This window comes from Malus domestica, chromosome 09 (genome assembly GCF_042453785.1).
Source record: "Malus domestica chromosome 09, GDT2T_hap1".
In the NCBI taxonomy this organism is placed as follows: Eukaryota; Viridiplantae; Streptophyta; class Magnoliopsida; order Rosales; family Rosaceae; genus Malus; species Malus domestica.
Genome location: NC_091669.1, coordinates 8,080,895 through 8,088,951, shown reverse-complemented (window position 1 = coordinate 8,088,951; position 8,057 = coordinate 8,080,895).

Sequence of the window (8,057 nt, the reverse complement as noted above, 5' to 3'; positions counted from 1 at the left end):
GCATTGGTGTCAAATATATTTTGAAGATCGAAAACATTAGACATTCAAATCGGATTTCAGATTTGAGATTTCAAAAGTAATACTATGACAAGTTGGCAAGGCTATAAATAGATAACCCTCAACTGCATTTGGTGCACCTGAGTTCTGTAGGGTTTGTGGACCCTGAACAGTCAACATATATTCCATGAGATCTGCACAAGGAGGGGGTAAGTAAGGGATATCCTCTTCTTAATTGTATGGTAGTTGCATGGAGTAATGGGTATTTACACTCTGCATTCAAATTTGGGTTCTAAAGCTCAGAAACAGCCAGCAATACAGCAGGCACACTCAATTAGATACCATTCCCAGTTTATTATGTGTACCTTATTACTCGTCACCATCTGATCATCACTTAATACTGTGAGAGTGATGAGCAACTAAGCCTCATTCAGAAAACTCAACCAACTAGTTCTCATGGACTCAGAGATACTAGCAGATAAGCATACACTTTGTGTGTGTGAACAATTTCATTTTATTTTGTGTTTTTTTTATTAAGGAGTGTGATTAGTTTTTAAAATTTAAAAAGAGTATGCAATAATGATGATGAGACAGTTTCTCAATTTTTAAAATTTTTAAAAGAGTATAAAATAATAATGATGGGATAATTTCTCTTAATAAATGCATATTTTTTCTTAATATTACATAATTAATGTTTTGTCTTGGGAGCAGCCTCTCCATAAATGGGGGTAAGGCTAGCCGACATTCACCTCTCCCAGACCCTGCGTAAAGCGGGAGCCTTGTGCACTGGGTACGACCTACGACGACATAATTAATGTTTTGTCTTCCTTATATAAATATTGTGTATTAAAAGTGAGGGTAAAATAGGAAAAATAGGGATATGATTGTCATTTTCTCAAAAGATACAAAATTACTGTTTTGCCTTCTCATGTCAATATTGTGTATCAAAAATGAGGACAAACTAGGAAAAAAAGGGGCAAAATTTTGACAAGGAGGGTTCTTTTAATAGAATAGATATGATGATAAAGCTCCATTCTGTCATATCATCTTGTATTTTGTGCATATGCTCAATATGCAACCGTGATCATGGCATATATATATACATACATAAATATATACATACATATATATTGATTTTCACACTCTAATTTTCTCTTATTGTATTCGTATCATTTTGTTGTCTTAAATTCTTTGATTTATTAAGCACAAACACTAGAAAAATAAGTAGTAGAATGACAGAAGAGTGCAAATCACTATATATCACTACAATAATATGCTTGCTTTATGTATGAAGCCTTATTTCTGTTGTGGTGCAATTACCAAGAAAAATCCAGAAGATTAAATAAGATGGAAATTTGAATAGTTTATATTTAGATGGGTGTGCGAGTCACTGCAGTAGTCTGCAGTTTCAAAGATGAAAGAAACTGTGAAACCAAATACTTCTCATGCATCAGATTTTGGCAGGCCAAAGCATATGCATGCATCCAATTTAAGTTCCCAAAATGCAAATATGAAATTATATATGCATGCAGTAGTTATCTGATTCTCAGGTAAAGTTTAAACAAGCCAAAAGAAAATTAATTAATTAATTTAAGCAAATACAATCTGAAAGAAAAGAAAAGAAAAAATAACAGTCAAACAAGACTATATGAATCACTCTTACATGGGTTTTCTTAAAGCTCTTCACAATCACCTTCTGTACAATATCTCTACAAATGGGACATCGAAATTCAAGGCCTACTTATATGATTATCATTTGGCATATAGAAATATCCAGCTATATATATGTTAAAGCTAACTACTAATTAACTACAGCATACAAAATAATTTATCATGAAGCATATCTTCTGTAAATATAATTTAAGTAAACAAGCTAGCTAGATAAATATGTGTGTTTATCTGGAAATGGGAGTTCTTCAAAAACTTGAAAGATCATCGCTTGTTGTGTAAAGGGTTTGATCCTGTCGGAACCCTTCGCTCCTCGGACACGAAATCTCTGGCTTGATCTCTGGTAGAGGGAGCACTAGTCATTGATGGCCTGAAAACTTGTTGGCTTCTTGCCGAAGACGGGCTCGGAAAGCTTCTCCGAATTGCATGAGTTCTCGGAGCAAAGAGGAGGATCAGCAGAGCAAAAAGGAGGCAGATTTGAAATCGATTCATGCTGTGAAATTTGAAGAAGAATGTGTGAGAGTGATGATCACAGGCATGGTGAAATGGCTAGGTGGTCAATTTATATTTATATATATATGGACTTCGTTGGCCCATTTTTTCTTGTTTGTGCTTGATGTGTTTTTATGCAAAAATTTACAACATGAAATATGGGGTGGATTTTTTTTCTCCACGAAAATTGTGGAGCGAAGAAGGTGAATGAACGGCCAGATGTGAACTCAAGAGCGTCAAGCATTCATAGACAGACTCATACATGTTACTACAACCGTCCATTTGGTGATGATCATCTAGTGATTATTGACAATTATGGGATCAAGTGAGGGCTACAATGACGGTTGGGGAGCGGTGGTGGGGTCACAATTTAATTAGATAGTGACACATAGCAAAAGAGACCTACCTAGCTACACAAACTTGTATGTGAAAATCTTGGAGGGGAAGGGAGGCTCGCTGCTGCGACTCTGAAGTTTCAGCTCTTGGAAGGACTAAAATGCCTACAGCTGATATCACATTGACTTCAACAAATTTGCCAATATAATACTTGAAATGTAGATGGGCACTAAGCAAGTTAGGGGCTTTAAGGTCACTAAAAAGTCAAAGGTCTAATGCCGACACTTTTGATTAGTCTACATAAAAATAAGACGCGCATGTCTTAATACCGTAACTCTCTATACATGATTTATTTATTTTATTTTATTTCAAAAAATCTAAACAATACGAAGAAAATTTATTAATATAAAGAAAAAAGTACAGCTAGTGAGGGGAACAAAAACATTACTCCTTATAAAGCCAAAAAAAAAAATTACAAGAAAATAGGGAGACATACACTTTACCCCTCTTAAAAAAAGAAAATACAAAAAAAAGAGGGTGGACATAGGACCAAACCTCTCTAAAATAAAACTTAAAAATGTAAGAACATGTAAGACAAGCTGCAAAACAAAAAAGGAAAATCCAAAAAATTGGGTGAGAAGAAAACCACACATCAAGCATGGGTGACAAACATGTAAGTTGGCATGCCCAAGAAATTTGATTGCATAAAATGATGAATCTTTATAGGAGGAGTAGCATGTCAAACAAATGAAGACGAGAGAAGCCCTAAATTGGCTAATTTATCAACAATTGCATTCCTTTTTCGAAATATATAAGAGCAACGGAATTCCATGTGCTACAATCAAATTCTTCCAACGAGTCTGGAGCGACCAAGGAGGAGAAAAAGAACCAAAAGTAAAGTAAGATATCACACTAGACGACTCATGTTAATTTAGTTTAGTTTAGTTTAGTGTAGTTTTTTCAACTTATTTTAGCTTAACCTGAACTAAACTACATAATTTAACAATAAGTAGTATGGTTGTGGTTTCGGAATAAAACGATTTCAAAAGGAATCGTGCGTACTCCTACATATATTTCATCTCGATGAAAAAATATGATTAACCTGTAAATGTACTAATGTAAATGGCTTGAAATGATAATAATAATGAAATACAAGATGATTATACTGAAATATAAGGTATATAGCTCTTGAAAGTCGAAATTTTAGTGCTGCTTCAACAGAAAGACAAATTAGCCCTAAAAAGAACAGGGAGACCGCGTGGGTTTCCAACATTATATTAGACAAATTTCCAGTACGCAGTACCCTTATAGAATGCTTCTAACTCTAACCTCTGTTGCAAGGCCTTCACAAGCCAAGAAAGTTAACATTTTTGTATCTTTGTTTGTTAAAATTGCAAAATCCGGACAACCAATTATACGTCAATTTTCACGATAAGTGGGTTCCTCTTTCCCTCTTTTTCAAGTTTGTGGAATATTCATGTCCCAAATGATGTAACTTTGAATGCTACTTTCCGTACGTAATATAAAAATTAAAGAATTATCGTAGTTAATTAACCAAATATATATGAACTTTTTAGGTGAACCGTCAAAATATGAACTTTTATAGGCAGCAAAAGGAATTCCTGCTTTTCTCCATCAAATTCCTTTATCCCATAAGCATGATATACTGGCCCTCTGCTAGACCTAGACCCACATATTCTACTAATTTCATTCTCATTCTTTTTGTAGGTGAGATCAACCCTTATAATTAAGCAACTAATAATGGTTACTGTTTAAACTAGCTAACAATGCGGTTTAATTTGAAGCATATTCAAGGAGTTCCTCTACTGTATTAATTCTGCCCATCAATGTACAATATATGTTACATTTGAATTGGAATATTATATCCATGCATTAAACTTGAATTAAGCTCGCATATAACCGTTACATTCCATAGTGAATGTCATCGACGTACTACTTTAGAATTTTCGATATTCAAGACCTATAAAAATATTGCTCGCCAAAAAGAGCCCTACAAGAATGAGTCAACAACAAAGAAAAACTTGACCTAGACAACATGCATGAATATTTAAGAATTTTAAGCTCAATAAACCTATGAATTATATATAAATGATCGATATCAACACCTAACAAAATAAAGAGGTAAATCTAGCAATTCATCCTGATAACTACTAAAACTATATTATAAGTTAAGTATCATGATCAGAGTTTAATAACAGACTAATAGAGAGGTCAAGGCGTTCACTTTCCACGTTGTACGGCATTTGAAATTGGAGTTTATCAAGTGGTTACATTCTCATTCATTTTTTTTAACCTAACCATATTATATATTTATATAAATACTATGGTTGGCAGGACAGATTTTCCGCGTTTTACCCACATAGATATATATACTTTCAAAGTTTTCATTGTATAGACAATTAGGAATTTAAGTTATTAGCACCGACTCTCTATTATTTTTTTTCTCGTTGCGGAACAGCCATACATATACAATCTAACAGCAATTGATGTTGCCTGCATCTTCCATTGATGTATTGATTTGATGATTGATCATGTGCGTTGATGATGGCTAGCTTTTATTACAGCTCAATCTCAAATTTGCATGGTGCTACCTGTTCTTGTGATAAATTATTCAATACTACTCTCTCTCCCTCTCTTATGCATTGATGAGTTCGAAATAACTATTTCGATTGTATAGCATCATCAAACCTTCAAATTCATATTTTTTGTCACTTGTCCTCTTCAATGTCCGCTTAGAATTTGAATTATTAATTACAACCAAATGGATCATTGAAATTGTATTTGTAATTAAGGCAAAACCCTAATAACCTCTCTAGGTTTTGCCGTCAGATAATTATTCGCTAAGTGTATTATGTCTAGAATGTTTGTTTTCTACCTAATCCCTTCATCTCTATTATATGCAAAAGTTTTTTTTATGCTTGCCTGGATGCAACATAGTTATAGTGCAACATTTTCGTCTTCTTCACCCTCCATTGCCAAATTTTAACTGATTGATCAAATTAATTATGAAAAAAATAATATTATAGTGATGTTATTGACATTCTAAAAAGGTTAGCATGCGCTTCAAACTTATAAAAACACAAAAGAGAATGAGTATACAAAGAAGTGCATGCTGACAACACCGTAATCTTAACACAAATATTATAGCAAATAATCTATAGTACAGGTTGCATTATTATACTATATATGAATCATAGCCATTGATTAGATAAAATCATTTTCGAATGCAACAATAAATCAATTATAATTTTCATGAACCTTCTAGTAAAACAGCCACTAATATAATTGTAATCACTAATCAGTTTCCAAGTCGACCATCGCCTACCACTAGTACTCTGCCAGGCTCTCACCAACCACAAAACCTCACCACTGTTTTCACATCCACCATCTTCAAAACTTCGCTCCAAGTTCGTATTAAACCAAGAATTAATGAAAGTTGATGGGATTCAATGAGAGTAGTGGGAGATTTGATATGACATGAAGGACGAAAATAAGTGATTAATTAATTGGTCTTGGATTTTAATGCCATATGAGCTCCTTGACTTCCCAATGTGGCATCAAAACTTTGACATTCCAGCCACTTATGTAACCCACCAAACTAACAAGTATCCTTGCATTTCTACTCATATCGTGCATGTATATCTGACATCGATCTAAATTTGATTTGAAGAAAGTTAATGAGTTGCGTAACCAATATTGATTAATCTAGCTAATTGGTATTTACGGATACCAAAATTCTCACACAAAACTCAAGTGAGGAATGCACGTTGTCCACTCGTGTTGTTCATGGCACTCGTGTTGTTCAAAGGTCAAGGGTCCTCGACAAGCAGGCAGCAGTATGGGTGAAATAGATAACTTGCATGGCACTTGCTATTCACGGATACCAAAATTCTCACACAAAACTCAAGTGAGGAATGCACGTTGTCCACTCGTGTTGTTCAAATGTCAAGGGTCCTCAAAAAGCAGGCAGCAGTATGGGTGAAATAGATAACTTGCATGGCACTCACAAATAGCATTCAAGCACTGATAAGTTAGTAATTTAATATAGCGTTAACTACTTATTCAGGCCTGCTTCACAAAATAATGTCATGATTCAAACCGTTCGTCATTGTAAAGTTCAGAAATTAGAAAGCGCTTAGCCCTTTTAAAGACAATGTTGTGTTCGTTAATTTAATTATCTGGTCATAGTAACTTTCGATTTCAGTGAACATTTGCAGAGTCGATCAATGATCTTTCAATGATAACCTAAAAAATTATCGGTTCAGTGTGACAAGTATTGTGGAGTGAGCGGAACAAGTGGGTAACACCATATTGAGTACTAATTGATTAGCGCTTGAGCGCTCATGTATATACTAAGGTTAGTATATGATGCAGGGCGCAACGTAGTGGGGAAATAAATAAAAATAAAATCAATAAGATAGAATAGATAGGAAGGGTCCACTATCTCCAATGTGAAGAGAGACCCCAAAAGAACTTCACTTCTGGTACCAACCTACGACGTAGATAAGTAATAGAACAAAGTAATAAACTCTTAAACAGAATCCTGCTCTCCTAAGGTCCTCATTTTGAGGACTTATGAGGACCAAAGGTTCATTAGCCACAATATTATATTAGTTTATATCTAAAGACTTAAAATATTTGACAACTTAATGAAGCAAAACAATAATCTTGTTGCTAATATGCATTTGGTCCTCACAAGTCCCAAAATGAGAACCTTAGGAGAGCAAGACAGCTCTTAAATGAGAGCAAGGTACTTAAAATTGAGTTTACAACTCAAATTTCAATATTATAACAACTTATACTCCTTTTCTGCCTTACAAATACATGAATGTATAGATGCTTAAACCACTTGCACTTATGACTAATACATGAAACATATAAGATCCTATAAATAACCAAAATAATTAGAAGGAGACATGGCAGGAGACACAAAGTTCGGGACCTCAGATCCCTGGCCGCTTCTGAAACCTTGTATTCCAGGTATGTCCATTGGATTTCAAAAGCCAAATGCATTGAATCTTCCAGCAGTCTTATTTCATGTCCTACATCATTCTCCCATTCTCGAAGAAAACTCTTTCTCGAGTTTTGTTTGGTCCTCCTAGATCTTTCGGATGTCCAACCAATAATTTCATAATAGTCATAATAGCAAATGAAATTTCATAATTTTTCAAGTGTTCTACCCACAAATTCATGCGAGTAACAACGCAACCTTCCAAACCATGTGTAGTTTAATCCATTCATAATGCAACTTGACTTCAAAGCATACAAAGATTTTCAAATCGTTTCTAGTGATAAGTAGGCTTGGAAAGTAATATAAACTCAGATCAATCAAACGCATCAACTATTTTATCCAAAGGTTTTCTCATGATGTCACGAGCAACAAAATCATCCTAAACATAATCAACTTCGTCAGTGCATTTCATATTTTCGACCTTTGTTTCAACTATAATGTCGAGAAGTTTTTCAACCTCGAAACATAAACCACAACAAATATAACAAGAACCATTTGGACAACGACCAAACTTTGGAGAAAGATCAACATT